General features: G+C 37.8%; 1 protein-coding gene and 1 long non-coding RNA gene across 2 annotated transcripts in view; one reads left to right on the forward strand and one right to left on the reverse strand.

Moving 5' to 3' along the window:
* Positions 1–6,085, reverse strand: part of LOC134754189 (neuroligin-4, Y-linked-like) — a 146,565-nt gene extending 140,480 nt beyond the window's left edge. The window contains exon 1 of the mRNA XM_063690325.1: positions 5,619–6,085. The gene's annotated coding sequence lies outside the window, so the exon portion shown is untranslated. The remainder of the gene's footprint in view (positions 1–5,618) is intronic.
* An 11,591-nt stretch (positions 6,086–17,676) lies between these two features.
* On the forward strand, positions 17,677–18,616 carry LOC134754785 (uncharacterized). The gene is made up of 3 exons (XR_010128978.1): positions 17,677–17,848; positions 18,294–18,379; positions 18,463–18,616. It is a non-coding gene; the product is annotated as an uncharacterized LOC134754785 (long non-coding RNA).
* Positions 18,617–22,358: the final 3,742 nt, after the last annotated feature.

The following is a 22,358-nucleotide window of genomic DNA, read 5'->3' on the forward strand; positions in this document are numbered from 1 at the left end:
AATTGGGACACTATTTCCCCTCTGCCGAGGTACAAGATCAATTGTGCATGCATACAACTAGCGCGGTGCGTGTTGTACACAATTATTGTGTACAACACACACGTTTCCTAACTGGCTCTGTGATATGGCTCAATATAGATTAGCAAAAAAGTTTACAGTAGGGACAGTCGCCATCAGATATATCGGAGCGACCGAGGTGCTAAAAATATCTGAACATGCACTCTAGCGCCGAGACAATAAAGGCGTGTTCAGATATTTGTGAGCTCCTGGGCCGACCCGATATATCTGCGATATATGGCGACTGTACCATCGGGGTTGTATATCCTTGGGTGTAATAAGCTCCTTATTAGAACGTAGTGGTTATATCCTCTTTGCTTAGAACTACTAATATCTGTGACCCAAAGACATTTCAGTGCAGGTGACCGATTTGACGTGCGGTCTGCAGCCGCAGTTGCAATAATACACTAAATACGCAAAAATGGCCATGCTACGTGGAGTCGGCCTTGTCATTAATTTTACTATGGAAATTGACAATAACACCGACGTGTCGGAGCAGTAGTGCAGCTGCGGTCGGGAAAACGTTAAAATCACCATATTACGTGCAGTCGATATCGTCATTCATTTTACTATGGAAATTGACAATAACACCGACGCGTTAAGGCCGCTGCAAGGGTGTCGGAGCAGTAACGCAGCTGCGGTTGCAAATGGACTGTCACCTTAAGTCATTTGGATTTTGCTGTGACACCAGAGAGCCTTGTGGTGTGCCTAAAACGGCACAAGATATTTGACTTCGTTATAGTTCTCAGCGTCTGTGGACGGGATTGCGGTTTTGTCAAAGTAAAAATCATCGGCTACAGACGTGTTGCCATATAGCGAGGGTCTCCTTTTACGTCTCTCGACGGACTGTCCGTGAACACGTTAAAGGCGACATTCGGATGGCAACTGCATTGAGCCGCGGCATTGAAGCGGGCGCTAACATTGTCAAATTCTTTGATAAAATGAGACGTTCGTTTGCGTTCGTCACTCATTTTATCAAAGAAATAGAAAGTGACTGCGCCCGCGTCTACGCCGCAGCAGTAATGCCGCAACAGTAGCATTACAGCTGCAGTTGCCATCCCTTTAGGTTATGCAGTCTTATCTCAGTCTCTGTAAGGTAGATAGGTAAGTATATCGATATCTGTTTTGGAACGGTTATTGGTAGGTAGTACATTTCAACAAAACATTTGCACTTAAGGAGAATTAACAAGACGCATTCGTTTTAAACCAGGATTCTGTCTTCAAAATGTGACGAACACTTTTTAGTTACAAATTAGCATTGCACAGGCATTATACAAAAGACTATAAGTAATAAATCAATATTAATGGTGTCAGACATCCAACCGTCGTCAACTACCATAACGTTTTCATTTATGTAATAAATGCAGTACAAGCACAATTAATAACATTTCTAAAAACAAGAGTAGCTTGAATTGAAATCGCTTTGCATTATTTATTCTATAATAATTATGAGGGTTTTTTTTGCCATACGAAATAAGCATAGGTACCAATTTAAATTAAAAACAACTATTACCTATTTGTGGATAGTTTTAACAGCAGAGTTTGGACAATTGCCCTCAGCAATTTGTAATAAGTAGGTAGGTATATTAATAACACGACGTCCAAAAAATTTAATAACATGTTAATTATCACGCGATCGCTTGCGCTAACGAGTAAAAAAACATTTTAGTGAATCTGAATGAAATCATTATTTCTTCATGCAAATCCAGGGGACCACATAACTGAGAAGACATCTGCGACACCATCAAACTTCAAAATAAATGTCAACAAAAACAGAAATAATGCTGCTGCAAAGAGACATACTCTGAATTCTATAATGGGTGGGTCATACACAGCATTTAGGTTCACCGTCTCCTTTGTAGTCATACCTACAACATACCTTCAGTTAAGATCACAAGCCTGGTTTTCTGATTGAACTCTTTTCCGTATTAAGGGGTAACTACACCCTTTCTATTCACCTGTTTACACGGCACGCAAGTCGTTTTAAAATTCATGGCGCACCCTTGAGGTTCCTATCATAAAACCTATAGTAAAATTACAAAAGTTGGTAATTAATTGTAGGTACCTAGACAAAGTTATCACGGAACTAATAAACAAAAACTATAAAACATGGAAATGCATGGAGGTGCACCTGAAGCTGACAAATATGTCTCAAGTTAAACAATTAAATAATGTAGCTGCACTCACAAGTTAACATTTCACAGTTAACTAGTTAAGTAGGGTTTTGAATCCAGCAGGATTTACGAGTTTTCCGGTTATTTACTACAACTTGCCATTTTTTTTTAACTTAGTAATTAGGTACAATAGGTACCCTTCGACTGTGTCAGTTGTACGCCCGCGGATTAGACCCAATTTAACATGGATATTTAATATGTAGCAAATTTATAGTTTTCAGATTTTTTTCCTGTACTTGTAAAGCTTGTCCCAGAAAAAAATAACGCATTTTAATTTTCACAAAATCTTACGCAACAGTTAAAAATCAACTGTTTGATGGTAAATTCTTGTTACACATTTAATAAACAACATGTATTTCCGCATGTTTCTTTGACTTTATAAATCCAGATATTTCGTAATTTTGTTGTGCTGCCATCCGGTTTTGTACATAGGACTCTGTTATAAATTTTTAAGCTTTTTTCCATTTCGACTTGAAGTTTTCAACTGATATGGCGTTAGAACTATGGTTTAAGAGTTTCTGCTTCATATGAGCCTATTATTTTTTAATGGATCGTAATTCAGATTGGGAGGAATAAGGTGTTTTTTCCACAAATTCGATATTGTTGACTTAGTCGCTTTATCGCTTTCTTGGATAATGGTAGATGTGGTTTCCACTTCAGTTTACTATTTTGCATTTTAATTAGGTACTTTAGTTTATTTGTAGGTCTTTATAGAGTAATTTTTTTTAAGAACTTTGCACTGTTCATTTGTACGTCTTGCACTTTTGGCTAAATATAGTACAGACATCGTAATAGGCGTTTTTTGCAACGCAGCTATAATGTTCTTCTCTGTATTATTTATTAGAAAACCCGGGCTTATGACCATTTCCAGTCCGCCATCGTCTACCATCAGTTTCTTAGAATTGTTTTAACACCCTTTGAACAGGTCTTACTAACTACATAGAATAACTTCACTGCTAGTTTTTCGTGGAAATGCATCGATTTTGTGTTTGTACAACATTTTTGATGTAGTCTTTTCTGTGATGGCGATATCTTCGAAAATGTAAACGAAAGGGATTTTTTTTATAAAGAATAAGAAAACAGGTTTTTTTTACATTATAACAGTCTCCTTAAGGCTTTTGGTCAGAAGTATAATGTGCAACCTGTGCGATAACCAACGTAATTTTTTTCTGGGACAAGCTGTAGTATAAGACGATCTTACTTGCCAAATTTCATAGTTATAGGTCAACGGGATGTACCCTATAAATTTTGATTACCTTAAGAGTGTCGAAATATACGTTTTTTGCGGTATAAACGGCTGTATCTTTTTTTACGTTAAATTAGAAGTTTGATTTTTTCATAGCTTCAAGGAGCAAGTTCCAAAAAAATTTAATATTTGTATCCAAATAAAAATAAAAATTTAATCATGAGAATTAATTTAATAATGATAACAATATAATATAACTAAATTTATCGCAAATATATAATTATTAAAATACACTTCGTCATATCGAACAAGAGGGAGCTAACGCTAACTAGTTCTTATATTAAATTTTTACGTTTTATTCAAGGGCAAACAAAACATGAAAAAAAACCTACCTAGTCTTATATTTGCAAAGGCAGATCCCAACCAAAACATTAAAAATGTTAAAGTTGGCTCGATAGAAGAAAATCACGGAAACATGCCAAGAAAAGATTCATGTGCCACATTTCGGCTGCAACTTTAGATATTAATTACAAAAGTATTATACCGGAGCTCGAAGCAAAATTGGTTCCATTAAATTTATATCTATAAATATATTAATATTATAGGACATTCTTACACAGATTGACTAAGTCCCACGGTAAGCCCAAGGAGGCTTGTGTTATGGGTACTCAGTCCACGATATACTTTAATAGTTACATAGAAAACACCCATGACTCAGGTATAAATATCTGTGCTCATCACACAATTAAATGCCCTTACCGGGATTCAAACCATCGGCTTCACAGGCAGGGTCACTAGTGTCACTACCCACTAGGCCAGACCGGTCGTCAATATTCCTTGTTTGGCTTTGATTTTGATGACGCCATTACTCGAGCGACTATCGCCGGTGAAATTGTCTCCCAACTTGTCCCAATTCTCAACGACATAATACTTGGTGCTGCTTTCCGGATCGTTTTCAAAAAGGGATATGAATAATAATAACTCATAATAATATATGCTAGTTCTTCTTCATTAATAAGTAGTCATGTGTTGCGATTGCGAGGTAGGTTAGGGACCGACCGCAGGCTTCGTTCGTCCTCTTCTAGTACCCATCTGAGAATATTGCGCTATATTGGTAGGAAGACTTAACACTTCTCCTCGCTTCGATTGTCGTCTTACCTAAAAGTTACTTCAGTTAAAGCAATGCAAAGCGTGACAATACATGCAATTGTAGCTTTGTATATTAATATTTAATACTTATAATATTTTTGTCGAGACTTCGTATACGTAGGAGGTGTAGCTGTAGAAAAGCTGTTCTCTTCGCAGAAGTATATATGTATACACATAGATATAAATATATATAATATCCCGGATGAGTTACCTAATCGAAAGTGCTTGTACAGTCAGCATCAAAAGTAGTCGAGCGGTTAAGTAAATGATCTACTATTCTATAACAGCTTAACAAAAAGAGATATGTAGAACAATTGAACTGTACTGTGACTGTTGAACGCGAACTGTAAAGATTTATCTGTAGGTCTGTTTTTTTTTTTTTAAAGTATAACACATTTTAAACTTATACTAGGTTCGCCAAACTTGCGTTTAACGGCGAAATGATGAACTCATTTTCAACCTTAATCTAAATTTAATGACAATTTCAGGGTGGCAGATACTTATGGCACGTTGTTTCTTCCGCTACTGTTGATGCTGACTGTACGCTAGCGGCACAAAAAGGTTACAGGCAAAAAGAGTTCTCTCGCATTCATTATGTTAGTATGGATTAATTGGTACTGGCACTACACTTATGAAAGTTTGCTTAGCCTTAAAATGGATTTAAACATAGGTACAGAAGGTGATTTTTGTAAAATGTAAAAACTGAAGTATAAAACCATTATCAATCAATAAAAATTGAAAAGCAGTCATTTTGTATTCATTAAAAATCAATAATGATTTTGACATTTGATCGTATAAAATTTGTTATGTCGTTAAAGAAGAAAATACAAAGAACTAGGTACATAAATGAAAGGAATGAATGAATTAAATCGGGATATAATGCGAACTAATCAGGCAATCGGGTAATCCGTCAATTCGCTGCAACTGTTGGCTATCATAAAGGTCCTGTTTGCAAGTTGATATAAGTACCTACACTTATTTATTCATAAGATATACCATCAAAACTCAAAATAGAAATCTAAAGTGAGTTAGCGATTAAAACGATTTCTTACCAATATTTTCACTGAATGAGCGATGTGGCAATCTCAGTCTTAAATACACACAAGCACACTTAATTTACTAAAAGTATACAGATACACAGTAATTCACACTCAGCACGAAATTCGGTTATATCGTATACGTCGGCAAGGTAAAAACGGCAGAAATTTGAAAATAAATACTTAAAAAAACAGTGTCCATTTTGGTTTGCAGAATATTAAGTGATTATTGAGTTTTACAGGAGCTGATGATGAGAATGGTTTTTGAGCTCGAGTAGAAAGGGCGCGGTTACGCGGTGCGGCAGGGCGCGCCACTTTACTGGAGGCGTTTGACGGGGTGTTGTTTCTGCGCATGCCTGCTCGCGCAACCTCGTCTGAAAAGGGATGAAAATGGCGCTTTCCGATTGTTTCTACGATCCACGCCACGGTGGATGCCGAAGAGTGACGAATATTCTCAGCTGTGACGCAGGCCTCGTTAACGGTTTCTCGGGAATGTCGTGCGGAACGATAAATTGTATCTAAGTAATTCTGTTATTGTTTCAATGCTTGATACAGGAATATTGATAATGCTTAGACAAAGTACACATAGTACCTATTTCGGTGATCAAATTGATACTATCTATCTTATTGCGTTTTCCGAGACGTAAACTACTTTAAGTTTCTAATATTTGAGTATAAAATATCCATGTCTGAATAATGTATGTATGTGAACCTTAAAAAAACATGCTCAGTGTAGGGTTCCGTAGTTACCCGTCCGCCACCATGGGCTACCTTTAACGCGGGCTATTAGTCAAAATCGACTATAGAGTATCGTATACATAACAAGCAAACGGGAGTTAGTACCTTCACAACGCTTTGTAGGGGAGACCGAGGTAGGTTAACACATAGATAAGTTGACACAGTGTGTATCTCGCAAACTATAGACGCTAGAAGTATGACTGTAACACTGCATTTTGTATAGATGTTTCAATTTAAAAGTTTTAATAATGTCTCGAATATAGCGTAGTTTTTTAGTGTGGCAAGTAAGTCATTAGTGTAGCAACATGCATATAACAGCCAGTTGACCAGTAGGACCTGGCGCACAGTGGTGACCTGGAGACAACCAGGCTGTTCCAACATCTCACGGAGGCGGCGGAAGTTGCACAGCAACGATACCCGCGAGCACAGTTGGTTTTTCTGGGGGACTTCAATGCCCACCATGAGGAGTGGTTGTGCCCATACCAGTTTACTGACCATGCTGGGAGAGAGGCCCGCAAGTTTGCATTATCTCTCGATCTCACCCAACTGGTCGACCAGCCAACTCGTGTTCCGGACGTTGCTGGCCACACACCCAATTGCTTGGACCTTCTGCTGACAACAGACCCAGACAGGTACAATGTGTCTGTGTCATCCCCCTTGGGAACCTCTGACCACTGTCTGGTGAAATCTGTGTCGTTCCATTCCCCGCAGGATCGTAGCCCTAGAGGCTCACGCCGAGTGTGGCGATACAAGTCAGCAGACTGGGATGAGATGCGGCACTTCTTTGCGTCTTATCCTTGGCAGCAAACCTGTTTCATCAGTGATGATCCGTCGATCTGTGCGAATGCTATCACCGATGTGTTGCGTCTGGGCATGGAATACTATATTCCCTACTCAGACGTAGCAACCGGAGGCACAGCTCGTCCATGGTTCAACGCCGAGTGTGACCGGGCAGAAGCCCTTAAGCACGCGGCTTATTTATCGTGGGCTGATGCTCGTAGTCGTAAAGATCCGGATGTACAGGCAAAGAAGCAGTCGTTCAATAGAGCAGCTAAGTCTTGCAAGAAGGTTATACGGAAAGCCCGATTTCTTCACGTTCGCCGTGTAGGCGCCAAGCTAGCCTCTTACCCGTCAGGGAGTAAGGCGTTTTGGTCGCTGGCAAAGTCGGTTGAGTCGAATTTCTGTCGCCCCTCTTTACCTCCATTGCTGAGGCCAGATGGATCACTGGCGCATACAGCGAAAGACAAGGCAAACCTGTTTGCCTCTCTTTTCGCAGAAAATTCGCGTCTGGACGCTGGCGTCGCTAAGCCTCCCTCCTTGCCTACCTTTGGTGCTTCAATGCCCGAAGTAAAAATACACCAAAGGGAGGTATTGAAAGCACTGCGCTGTCTAGACGTGAACAAAGCTAGTGGTCCTGATGGAGTTCCAGCGATTGTGTTGAAAACTTGTGCGCCTGAGTTGTCTCCAGTACTGACACGCCTGTATCGTCTTTCCCTGAGGTCGGGTCAAGTCCCCGAGTCGTGGAAGCTTGCAAACGTACAGCCTGTACCTAAGAAGGGTAGTCGTGCTGACCCGTCAAATTATCGACCTATCGCGATCACCTCCATACTTTGTAAGATTATGGAGCGTGTTCTGAACACCAAGCTCCTGGCATATCTCGAAGGTAACGATCTCCTCAGTGATCGGCAATACGGTTTTCGCCGGAATCGGTCTACTGGGGACCTTCTGATTTATGCCACCCACCTATGGGGCGAGGCCATCGAGAGACATGGTGAGGCTATCGCCGTGTCCCTCGACATTTCCAAGGCTTTTGACAGAGTCTGGCACGACAGCCTAATTAGCAAGCTTTCTGCGTATGGGATCTCCTCTGGCCTGCGCTCCTGGATCACTGATTTCCTGAGGGACCGATCTATTCGAGTTGTCCTAGATGGATGCTCGTCTGATCTTTTGGCTATTAATGCCGGGGTACCTCAGGGTTCAGTCCTCTCCGCGACCCTCTTTCTGCTGCACATCAACGATCTGCTCAAGCCCGGTATCTTTGGGTACGCGGATGACAGCACGGTTACGGAGAGATACCTTGGTGACGCGAGGGTCAGTGTAGCTGACACCAAGATCCTCAGGGAGACCATGGTGGAGCGATTGAATCTGTCCTTGGATGCCGTGTCCGAATGGGGCGAGGCCAACTTGGTTGGATTCAACGCCACTAAAACACAGGCGTGTCTTTTCACTGCAAAACGGAGCCAGTTTACCTTGGCTCCCACTTTCCGAAATGTGTCCCTTCCCGTGACCAACACTTTAGAGCTTCTCGGTCTAAGTTTAAAATCAAACTTAAACTTCGGGTCGACTATTGAGTCTAGGGCTAAAACTGCTGCCAAAAAACTTGGTGTCCTATTTAAGGTGAAGCGGTATTTCACGCCGAATCAGCTTCTCTCCCTATACCAAGCACAGGTACGCTCGTGCATGGAATACTGCTCCCACCTATGGGACGGTTCTGCCAAATATCAGCTGGCGGCCCTGGACTCGGTAGAGCGCCGGGCTCATAGACTCTTTGGTGATGATCCATCGGTAAAGTCAAGGATACAGAGCCTTGAGCATCGCCGTCGAGTCGCTTGCCTATCGGTGTTCTATCGGATACATTTCGGGGAGTGCGCACAGGAACTGCACGACCTGATCCCACCTTCCCCTTTCCATCATCGGACATCCAGGCGCGGGGAGCGTATGCACCCGTTCGTGGTCCACATTCCATTCGTTCGGACGAAACGTTTTGCCTCCTCCTTTTTGGTACGGACGGCTAAGGAATGGAATGCGCTCCCGCCATCTGTATTCCCTGATCAATATGACCTCGGTCTCTTTAAAACAAGAGTGAATAGGCTGTTACTGAACCGGTGAGCTCCATCTTAGGCCCTGTCTTCACTTTCCATCAGGTGTGACTAGGGCCAATCGCCGATCAGTTTATAATAATAAAAAAAAAAAAAGGAAACTAATGGCAGCTGATGGTGTTGCTACTGCAAACTAAATTCACATTTATGGAATAATAAAGAACAGAAATTTAAATATAAAAAACTTAATTTATAGTTACAAAAGAGTTGAAATATGTTTAAATAATTAATTATGATTTATTTTTAAGGTTTTGGGATTATACTGAGCACCTTTTACTATGGGACCCGAAATCGCGAAAAAAAATTTGGCTGTTTCATACATTTTGGCTGGTCCATTTTCTACGGAGGGTATTTTTTTTTCACGATTTCGTGGTTGGTCCCATAGTGAAAGGGGAACACCCAATAATTGCGAAATATGTTTTTCCGAATTTCATAAGCACGATTTTCATAATCCCGATTTTTTAAAAGTCCGAAATATCAAAATTACGATTTTTAAAAACACGATGGAAGAAAATCACGAAGTTCTGATTTAACACTTTTCCGAAAACATGTTTTTCCGAATTCTTAAATTCCGAAAAACCATTGTCCGATCGGAAATAAAATAATTCGGAATTCAGAAATTCGGTCTTTTATAAGGTCGGAAATATGAAATTCGTGATATTCAAATGAAGACACGTTTCGTTTAAGTAATTCGGTATTCAGAAACCGGTCTTTTGTAAGGTCGGAAAAATTAAATTCGTGATATTCAAATGAAGACTCACGTTTTAGTAATTAATACGGGTGCCTGTCGTGCCGCATTACGTTAAATTTGGCATAAAATATTTTTGGCATAAGAATTCGGCATAAATAAATTCGGATTCGGAGATTCGACCTCCAAGAAAACGAACTGTTGCCAGATAAGTCGGTTAGGTTAGGTTACAACTGCGACCTTCAAATAAACGAACTCTTGCCAGAAGTGGGTTAGGTTAGGTTTGAACTGCGACCCCCAAGAAAACGAACTGTCGTCAGAAAAGTGGGTTAGGTTAGGTTAGAACAGCGACCCCCACTGAAAAGAATTGTTTTTAGAGAAGTAAAGGAATAACGTCAATTCGGAATGAAAAAATTCGGAATAATGGCAATTCGGAATTCGTGATTTCAAAAACCGGAAATGTAAAATTCGGCGTTTTTCACTGTCGGAATTGTTATAATCGTAATTAAGTGGTTCGGAATTTAAAATTTCGGAATAATGGCAATTCGGAATTCGTGATTTCAAAAATCGTAATTGTTAAATTCGGTGTTTGTCACCATCGGAATTGTTCGGAAATCGGAATTATGTGGTTCCGAATTTACAAAATTCTGATTTTTGGCTTTTCAGAAATATAAATCTTCGTGATTTTCATCATTCGTAATTACGACAGTCGGAATTTTGATAGGTCGAGCATTTAAAAATCGGAATAATAAAATTCGGTATTCTGAAATTCGGCATAACATTTTTCGAACCCCCACCAAACCCACTTTTCTGGCAACAGGTCGTTATCTTGAGGGTCGCAGTTCTGCCGAATTTTTATGCCAAAAATATTTTATGCCGAATTTAAAGTGATGCGGCACGACAGGCACCCGTAATAATTACTAAAACGTGAGCCTTCATTTGAATATCACGAATTTCATTTTTCCGACGTTACAAAAGACCGAATTATTTATTTCCGATCAGACAATGGTTTTTCGGAATGTAAAAATTCGGAAAAACATTTTTTCGGAAAAGTGTTTAATCGGAACTTTAAGCTTTCGGTCAAATGATAATCGGATTTTAAATTTTCGGAAATAGCACATTCGTGATTTTCTTCCATCGTGTTTTTAAAAATCGTAATTTTGATATTTCGGACTTATAAAAAATCGGGATTATGAAAATCGTGCGTATAAAATTCGGAAAAACATATTTCGCAATATTTTGGTGTTCCCAGGAATTTCCAGCTGGTAAGAAACTCAGAATATATGTAACGTCTTTTGAAAGGTTAGGATACCACATGGTTCTAGTTATTAATAAAATAATGTTTCTTTCAGCTGACTGAGGGTTCTGTTGTTATGTAAATTCCTTGATAATGGAAATCTGTCCATGAACATCGAGGGAGATGTCATCTTTAAACTGAGGCCTTAGTCCGTCTGCACTGATCCGTGGTCTTGAGTCAATCGTGTGCTCCTGTATTGGCTCCGGCACGGCTGAGGATAGCGCAACGGGCTTGATCTGGTGGTAATCCCTGGCTGGAGGTTGGTGGACAATTTCTTTCCATCTTAAAAGGATAGAGTTAAATTCGTTAAATTTAAAATAGTGATTTCAGTACAAGAAGTATGTGATGGCAATTGATGGATAGATAACTAAATAGATAGGACTGCTTATGAATCATTGTGGAACCATTCTAGCACGACCCAGGCTGTACCGATTGACATAGGATAAGGATAAGGTGCTGAATGCTCGGCTGCTAATTCACTGGCAATGATACTCCCATGTAATTAAATAGAAATAAATTATGTATCACGAGTACTAACGTTTCATTTACTTGAATAGTTGATGGAAGTAATGTTATAGCACCAATTTGAAGTATTTGGTGGAGGTTAGTTTTTGTTAGATTGAGTAACTCTATTGTCCGTAGTTTTCCTGTGGGTAAGGCCCTAGCCGGGCTAGTAAAACTCGCGTGACAACTTCCAAGAAAAAATGCTTCATTTTCTATTATAACCAATATCATCATACATGGTTTAGGCCTCAAAAGAGCAAATTTTATATTAAAGGAAAAAATAGAAAAAGTTACACTTCCGGCAGAATTTGAAGCCGCAACCTCCGCAATCCGTGCGTTGCTCTTAACCAATTGAGCTACGGAAGCCTACCAGAACCTTGCAAATCTTTCCATTCCTTCCCTTATGTATACACGCCTTTGGGGTGGCGTAAAGCGACATCTACCGTAAGACGATTACATCTTTGTAACGTTAAAAAGATGTAATCGTGTTACGTCGTCCGTAGCTCAATTGGTTAAGAGCAACGCACGGATTGCGGAGGTTGCGGGTTCAAATCCTGCCGGAAGTGTAACGTTTTTTCATTTTTTCCTTTAATATAAAATTTGGAGTATCGCTCGCAGACGTATCTGCATGTTAAAAAATTGATCTCAAAAGAGCAGTTGAGGTTTTGCAGTGGTTAGAGCTAAAATATTGCTAAAAGTTCCTTGACATTTTTTCAAGGTCATTCCTTTATCGGTTTCGTCATTATATATATTTATATATATATAATATTTGTAATGGTTTCAAACCATGTTATGGTTTATAGGTATATATAAACGTAAAAGTCCTGACTGACTGACTCACTTAAATCAACGCCCAGCCCAAACCGTTGGACCTAGAAAGCTGAATTTTTCACAATAGGTAGTTTTTATAACGTTAGTATCCACTAAGAAGGGGTTTTTCAAAATTCATCCCCTAAGGGGATGAAATTAGGGTCCAAATTTAGTATGGGGTTCAAGTTTTATTTTAAGCTATGAATTCGAACCTTGGGTAAAAGATATATTATTTAAAAACAAGTAAACTGATTTCAGCATTTTTGAAAATTTATCCCCTAAGGTGTTGAAAAAGGGGTTGAAAGTTTGTATGGAGATCAAACATTTTATTGTGCGGGACTTAAAAATTTGTTAAATTATTAGAATAGAAGAAAAGTAGTTTCAGCGATTTAAAAAATTCTCCCCTTAAAGGGGTTGAAAGTTTGTATAGGGTTCAAATTTTATTTTAAGCTAGGAATTAGAAACTTCGTAAAAAGATATATCTTTAAAAGAGTAGAAAACTGATTTTAGCGGTTTTGAAAATTCATCCCCCTAGGTGGTGAAAAGGGGGTTGAAAGTTTGTATGGAGATCAAACATTTCTTTGAGTGCGGGACTTGAATCTATGTACAAAGGCATATTATTAGAATACAAGAAAAGTAATTACAGTTTTTTTTTTATTCATCCCATAAAGTGGTTAAAAAGGGGTTGAAAATTTGTAGGGGTCCTAATTTTATTTTACGCTAGATACTTGAAACTTCGTAGAAAGATATTTAATTAAAAGGGAAGAAAACTTATTTCAGCATTTTTGAAAATTCATCCCCCAAGGTGGTAAAAAAGAGGTTGAAAGATTGTATGGAGATCAAACCTTTTTTTTTTGAGTCCAGGACTTCAGTCTTTGTATAAAGGCATATTAATAGAATACAAGAAAAGTAATTTAAGCGTTTTTAAATGTTCATACCTACCCTAAAAGGGTTAAAAAGGGGTTGAAAGTTTGAATCCATTACAAATGCTTTGAAACTTTTTAGAAAGGCATTGTATAATATTACAAAAAAAGTTACTTCATCGTTCTTAATAATTCAACCCCTAAGGGAGTTACAAAGGGGATGTAAGTTTATATGTAGGACAAGTTTTCGTTTAAGCTAGGAACATGAAAGTTGGGCATTATACTAAAATAGACAAAAACTGATTGCACCGTGTTTGTAAAGTTTGTATTAAGTTAGCATCGGGAGCTAACATTTTTTTTAAATAGTGGACTTGAAAATCTAAGTGTTAAAAGAGATTATATCGAGAACATTTTTTTTTCAGTTAGGGGCTTAAAACTTCGTACTTTTTGAAAAGACAAATTTCATGCGTTGAATGATGAAACAAATGATTAACCGTCCCTACTGATATCTTTTGCTGCATATAGTTCTATGCTCATATAAATATATATATAACCACCTACATACAAATCCACGCGTACGAAGTCGCGGGCAACAGCTAGTTTCGATATATGTTTAAAGCATTCTAGCAGTGCTTTTTATGATATATTTGGACTTATCAACATTTTTAGGTAAAGTCCATGTTTTGTAAAATAAAAATGCAAAGAAGTATAACCATCTGAAAAATACAAGGGTGATGTATGTTCAACACCTTGTTGCAACTTACCTCGTCAATTATTTGTTTGAGTTTGGCAGAGGCTGTTCATACCAGACTGTTGAAATCATATTTTATTTTAGCATTTTGGTTGCCAATTGAAAGCTTATTGAAAAATACGTGTATTTCATAATGCTTCAGTCACTAGCAACTAATTTAATCGACAAAAATATTGATTAATGTAGCATATTTTTCTTTTAATAATTATAACCAGCTCTGCTAAAAGACGAAATTGAAAACTAAAATTTAAATCGAGCTGCGGTTACCGGAGAAAATATTTTACAGACACTAGTTTGCTATGTATTGTGTCAACTTACCTCAGTAATTGTTTCAAGTTACCTCTGCATTAGGAGAGTTGAAACAGATCGGATTGATACAGAAAGCAATTGTTTTTAAATAGTTCCAAGTACAAAATGGTGTTTTTGTTTCGGGTCGTAAATGGTTATGAAATTTGCTATCAGATGATACAGACTTCGTAAATCTAGCTGCTTATACAACAGAGCTATGAACTATGCTATGAAAAAGAAAAAAATATTTCAACTCTCCTTGGTCTCCTCTACGTCTTTTTACTAAGAAGGGAAGACTTTTTGCGAGAACCCAAAAACGGCTTAACTGACCATGTTAGTTATAGTTTTCGTTGAATGTCTTTATTAAGCTCTACTTTCACTATTTTTTTCATATTTTTTAGACCCATGAATCAAGCACTTTTTTGTTAGAAAATGTTTATTTTATTAAAAATAGTTCTTGACGACCCCTATTCGTTACCTATTCAACCTACACCATAGAGTTGAAGTGAAAAACTAGTCATCCCCAATTTACCCTAAAAAAAGTTTTCAAGTAGTTTTTATTTTACCACTATCGGTATGATTGATTTATATATGTATGGCAAATTGAAGCTTTTTAGCACTAACGATCATGAAGCAAAGCTTTGGACTGACTGACTGATATGGCGAAAATATAAGGATTCCTAGTTGACTACGGAACCCAAAAAAAGCGTTCCAAGGGATCGTTATAAAACTCATAAAATATCCGTATTTTTTTAATTGCATATTTTGTCACCATTTACTTAAATGAAAAGCTAACTCATGCCACTTTGATTATAATATGCTTTAGTAATAAAAGTATGTTTGTCACAAATCACGACAAGCATTCACAAACGTAAGGGTTATAGGATTTGTTCGACTTCGGCAATCTTCGTCTATCGTCGGCTAGCTGTAAACGGGACGCTATTTACGACTGTACGTAACATACGCCGACCAAAGGAAGCTTGCGAACGTTTGTTTACTATATGTCGTAGTATTAAGGTCTACTTTTCTTTGTCTTTACCTCTGCTTAGCTTGTGAGTTTGGGAAGAATCGGACCGTGATGGTCTTATCGGCATTTTTCCGGTTATCGTTCGTTGGGTAAAGGGGATAAATACGTACAGTTTGGTTACGGACAGCGGCGACGGAATATAAATAGACATAGCCCTCCATAGAAAAATGCCCTCCAAAAATGACCCCAGCCATACTGACACTGACAGCTATCCCTTCTCTATTTATATGTTTAGCTCAAAAAAGGTTAATATAGCTTTTAATTATATCGAATAAACAATTTCCCGCTTTAAAAAAAAGTTGTGATTGGTCAATATAAGTTTTGATTGGCTATAATAAAATTATTATGCGCCAAATCTCTTGCGCGGCGTTACAATATTTTGGCGTTGTCAAACCTTACAAGGATGATACTAACCAAGAGAGAACCAATTCCTATAATTATTATTTTGACGCGTATTTATTGTTAAGATTTCGCATGTCAAAGCTTTATATTATGACTATATCGGTACATTCAAAAGTTGAAATATAACATTAATGCATAGTATGTAATTTAAAACAGTGTCAGTACATACAGACTTTTATAAAATGCCAGTGGTCAACGTTTCTCAATTTTATTTAAAACACTTTTCTAGGTAGGTACCTAGGACCTAGGTACGAGTAGCGATAAAAGGATATACAAAATCGTCATATTAATCCGTAGCACCTGGGGCGGATTGCACAATAACTTGTAACTAATAATATTAGCGGGGAAGTCTTTTTCCAATTCTATTGATTAGAACGAGACTTTGGCTAATATTATTAGTATTTATTAGTTACAAGTTGTTATGCAATCGGCCCCAGGGCCGTGTTGCATAATAAACTACAACTAATATTACGAGCGGAAATCCTTTTCTAATAAGTGGAATTAGAAAAGGAGTTTCGCTTGTAATATTAGTCTCATAAAATGTACGGTACAAATTCGCGTGGTTGGGCTAGGGTATAAATCTGGTTCCTGCCTCTCTAAAGCAACAGCATCTGTCCAAACAATTTTCTGTTCCGGGTCCTTTGGGAAACTAGAATAAATAAAGCAGGAAGTTTACCGGTAAGAAATTTGCACTGATCTTAATATTTAACATAAATACAAATAATCGGAGTTGCTTGTTGCTTTAAAATAAAATCAATACTCAACTTTGTCATAGACATGTTGCATAATGCTACCCCCATTCTGCCACCCCGTATCTAAAAGGCATAAGTCATTATGAAACTACTATAGAGTTACGACATTTGGTTTAGCGTATTAGTCTTCAACAGTCTGCTAATTTAAATAATTATTTATCGTATTTAGGAATTAAACTTTCACAAACCAATGAATCCCATCCTTTTTCTTGTGTTTTATTGAATTGTTGCGGCACCATTTTACCGCACAAGAAGGCATTTTATGTGGCTTTCTGAATTAATAATTTTATATGGGCTGACATGTTATGCCACAGAAGGCCGCTGTCGTACTAAAGCTGTCAAATTCCGCGCAGCACAGTCGATTCGTTTTCGGCACAGTATCCGTCGGGTCATTTTTGAACTCAAGTCAGTCTTCTATAGTTATTCTACTTCGTTGACGGACAGACATTGGCTTGGTAGCTTTGTCTACCATCTCTATTTTAATTTGCATATTAGTTATAAATGCTAGGTGCATTTTCCAATTAAATAAACGTCAAACAAACATCACGTGAGGCTGGGGGTACCTACATATGGGACTAAAGAAAGGTACCTACCCTATGTACCTACTCGGAAAGGAAACGTATTTTTGACCATTAATTTACTGACTTTCTACAAATAATATTTCCTTGAGTAGAAAATGTTACCGGGCATGTTACTGACAAATTACCAGCTTGGGGAAAATTTCTGATAACTGGCCATCACTGCATAATACCAGCAAAATCCATTAAAGTAAATAAAAAGTAAGTAAGTAAATGTAATTATACATTCTGAGTTTACAACGAGAGAGGTCTATTAAATTACCAAAACCAACTCATACATCAACACATACAAGGTGCGCAGACAAGTAGACGTGAAATGTATTGCTCAGACCTTTCTCCGCTTAAACCGCTATCATTTAAATGTCCTCACATTAAGAGAGAACACTAAATAATTCCATAAACGACTAGCATATCCTCTTGCAACCATCTTGAGGGGGTTTGAATTGTGCTGTAAGTTACGAGATTATTTTTCACTCAGATCAACAATACACTCCTTTTTACCCGACTGCCAAAGGAGGAGGGTAATGTTTTTCGAGTGTATATATGTATGTATGTCTGTTTCTTTGTGGCCTCCTGTAGCCTAAACGGCTTGATGGATTTTGATGTATGAGGTATCGTTAGATTCGTCTTGATCACGGGAGTGTCATAGAATACATTTTATCCCGAAAGTCCTACGGGATACAGAGATAATATTTTCTTTACTTTTACTTTGAAAGAATTTGATGTATGAGGTATCATTAGATTCGTCTTGATCACGGGAGTATCATAGGACATTTTACCCCGAAATTCCTACATGAACATGTTAATCCTTAGTAAACGCAAGCCACCCACGCGTCAGCAAGCAATGAGCAAATAACTTGTTCTGCAACTCCCGCGCACCTCTCGCGTAGCGGTCTGGTAGCGGGCAAAGAAGGGCGTGGCCTGCCTTGTGGAGCGTGGTGCGCTACGGAGGGGGATATTCTCGAGTGCCCAACGCGGGCACACGCGCATCACGCGCATGACATGAGGGCACACGTCGTTGACGGTCGACTTTTCTAAGTGATTTTTTTCGATACATCCTCGTCCGAATCGAAAATTATAAAGAAATAACTTGTTCTTTTTTCAACTAAAAAGTTATAAATAAAAAATTTATTATTATAAAAAAACAAAAAACCCGACTGCACACTAAAAAGAGGAAAACAAGCACCACAAGAAATATTGTTTAATCAAATGCTAAAACCAAGCTATGGAATGTAAATAAATAAAAACTTATTGTAAATACTAACTAAATATAATTTATAAGTGTTGATGGTAAGTATAGCAGGCGGGGACCAACTTGACCGCCACCAACGAAAATACCTACCTAAGTAACATTCTGCTAAATAGTGAACTTAACAACCAACAACCAAAATGACTATAAGTAACCCTGTGTTGGTCCCCGCCTGCGATACTTACCATCAACATTTATAAATTATATTTAGTTAGTATTTAAATACTATCTATTACATTCCATAGCTTGGTTTTAGAATTTGATTAAACAATATTTCTTGTGGGCTTGTTTTCCTCTTTTTAGTGTGCAGTCTTTTTTTTTTGTTTTTTTTTATAATAATTATTTTTTATTTGGGCAGTCGTGTAAAAACCAAATTGAAAATATAGTTATTGCCTCGAATACCATAACGTCGAATAGGTATGACCATCCAATTAAAATGTAAATTTAAAGTAACGGTAATAAATAGCGCATTGTTTTTATAATAAAGTGACTGGTATTACAATCATTTGTAGTTTCTGAGATACAGAAAGTACCTACACAAGGTCGGTGTTTAAGAATAAAAAGTTAATATTACTTCTCACCTCAGCAGCTCGAACAAGGGTACTTGGCTACTTAAAAACAGTGAGCAAAATGACATTCATGTGCCCTTTATATTCAAATATCATTCCAACACGCTGCGCCGCCTGCACTCGCCTAGGTACCGATTGACGAAGATGGAGATGGCACCAAATACAAATTTAAAAATTTATTAGGATAACGCGGGTCTCGTTCCATACCTCAAAAGCAAGAATAGAACCCTTATAGGATCACGTGTGGCTGTCTGTCAGTCCGTCTGTTATAACCGATTTGCTCTGAAACTACTGGCCCGTTTGAATTGCAATTTGGCACAAATACGAGTACTTGCAAGAATTTTCATGACCACATTATTAAATTTCAAAATCGATGCCCTGTTCGTAATTAATGTCCCAAAAAACATAAAAACGACACCCTTATTGATATTTAGACATTTCAACCCCATTGCACCCCAACAGGGAGATGGTTTTTCACGTCCGCCATAAACCATAAAAACAATACCCATGTTGATTTTCAGACTTTGTCACCACATTTCCCCCTTTTAGGGGTTGAATTTTCAAAAAGCCTGAAATACCTGTTAATTTGAAGTTTCGAATATAATAGTCTAAGTAATCTTGTTTCCCCATACAAATTTTGGACCCCCAATTCACCCCCTTGGCGGGTGAATTTTGAAAGATCCTTTCTTAGTGCACCCCTAGACCTTATAAGAAACCTACGTGCCAAATTTGAAATCTCTAGAACCAGCGGTTTGGGCTGTGTGTTTATATGTCAACCAGTCAGCCAGTTTCGTCTTTTATATAAGTATTTAGAATTTGCTCCGAAACTACTGGACCGTCTGAATTGCAATTTGGCACAAATACGAGTACTTTCAATAATTTTCACGACCACATTATTAAATTTCAAAATCGATGCCATTTTCGTAATCAACGTCCCAAAAAAACACCCGAATAACCCGTCATAAAAACGACACCCGATATTTAGACATTTCAACCCCATTGCAACCCAACAGGGGAGATGGTTTTTCACGTCCGCCACGTTGGATTTTAAAATCGTTGTTGTTTCTTCGTAATCAGCGAACCGATAAACCATAGAAACAATACTGTAAAGGGGATACGCCTTGTGGGGAAGATGTGGTAGATATTTAAACATAGAGGATTGATCTTAAAATTATTATTTTTTTCATAGAGGTTAGCTAAGTAAGAAATCGTCTATACTGCCTCTTCAGGAATGGCCATCCGCGCACCCGCACCCCCGTTCCATTTGACAGGGAGCTCGGATTCTAAATTTCAATGCGTGTCTGCTGCCAGACACTGATCAAAAAGGCTGTAAAGGTTGCAAACTTTTACAATACCCATGTTGATTTTCAGACTTTGTCGCCACATTTCCCCCTTTTAGGGGTTTAATTTTAAAAAACCCTGAAACATCTGTTTATTCGTTTATCTTTAGGAATACTCCTGTGAAGTTTCGAATAAAATAGTTTAACTTATCTTGTTTCCCCATACAAACTTTGTACCCCCATTTCATCCCCTTGGGGGGTGAATTTTGAAAAATCCTTTCTAAATGCACCCCTAGATCTTATAAGAAACCTACGTGACAAATTTGGAATCGCTAGAACCAGTAGCGGAAGCCGCTCGACCCCAATTACAAAGAAATACCGCAAATCGATGTACAGGTTAGCCGTTTGGCACACGCATACTAGAGGTCAAAACAAAATTTTTGACCCGCAGTTCCTAAAAAAATTTCACGGGGTTGAGTGATAAAACATTATTTTTTTTGTATGGAAAAAAAATTTTTTTTTTTCAAAACCTATCGTGTGTGGTATCATACGAAAGGGCTTTTTGAGGCGATTCTAAACATATATCACATCATTACATTTCGGTCATATTTTTATAATTAAAACAAAAATAATTTTCGAAACATAGCAAGTTTGGGCTCCTCCACGATATGGCTGATTTTTTTTTGTACAATGTACCACAAATGATACGTGATATCCTCGTATCCAACTCCAAGAAAGCAATTTTGAAAATAATATCATTAACAATTTTTTTTTAGTTTTTCAATTTTACAAAATGACACAGTTCTACTTCAATACCTATTTTACGAGACTTATGAAACTGTACTGCAGATACGGTACATATTAATCATAAAATGATACGTAATATCCATGTCGGCGGCAGATCGTAAAACCGGGCATATCGAGATATTCCTAAGCATATCATGAAACGCCGCCATTTCACGATCTGACTAGCGACTACCGGCCATATCGTTCAAACCTCAACGTTTGACGATTTGCCCGGCGACGTTTAGGCATATCAAATAAGTAGGGTGTGATATTCCTAGGCAGATCATGAAACGCCGGCATTTCATGATCTGCCTAGCGACCACTAGCCATATCGTGCAAACTTCAAGTTGTGATATTCCTAGGCAGATCATGAAACGCCGGCATTTCATGATCTGACTATGCCTTACAAAAGATGCGGCAGATCGATAGGTAAATCGTATCTGGAGGAGCCCAAACTTGGTATGTTTCGAAAATACTTTTTGTTTTAATTTAAAAAAAATGCCCGAAATGTAATGATGTAGTATATTTTTAGAATTGCCTCAAAAAGCCCTTTCGCATGATACCACACACGATAGGTTTTGGAAAAAAAATATATATTTCCATACAAAAAAAAATGTTTTACCACCCGGGGAAATTTTTTTAGGAACTGCGGGTCAAAAATTTTGTTTTGACCTCTAGTATGCGTGTGCCAAACGGCTAACCTGTACATCGATTTGCGATTTTTTAATTCGAACGGGTTACACTACAGCGGCTTGGACTGTGTGTTGATATGTCAGTTAGTCAGTCAGCGTCTTCTTTTATATATTTATATAAATTTGAAATGTTAATTACCTAACATTGTATTCATTATATTTTTCCTGTAAAACTACGTTTTTCTCACTTATAGTTTGGTTTGTTCTTGTAAGATACAATAGCGGTAGATAATGAGTAAAATAATTCTTCACTTTTTAAAATTGCTGCTTTAATAAAGTCTTCGTCTCTGTCTACTCTTACTTTGCAACTACCTTTTGGTGAATAATGAATATATAAAGAGATCACACATAGTCATACCAGTGACATACATTTGCACTTGGATTTGGGTATAATATAGTTTGCTTCTTTTTAGTTCTGGTTCATCATTCACAAACTCCAAATATTGCACATTTTTTTTTAAATCAAAATCTACAATAGGTTGGCTTTTACAAGATACAGGACATTTAACTTCTACTAACATTCTGACACATTCATCCCATACAACCATACCCTCTACACGAGTGCAACCAAGGCTGATCTTTACTAATAATCACTCCGAGTC

The sequence above is a fragment of the Cydia strobilella genome, chromosome Z (genome assembly GCF_947568885.1).
Source record: "Cydia strobilella chromosome Z, ilCydStro3.1, whole genome shotgun sequence".
In the NCBI taxonomy this organism is placed as follows: Eukaryota; Metazoa; Arthropoda; class Insecta; order Lepidoptera; family Tortricidae; genus Cydia; species Cydia strobilella.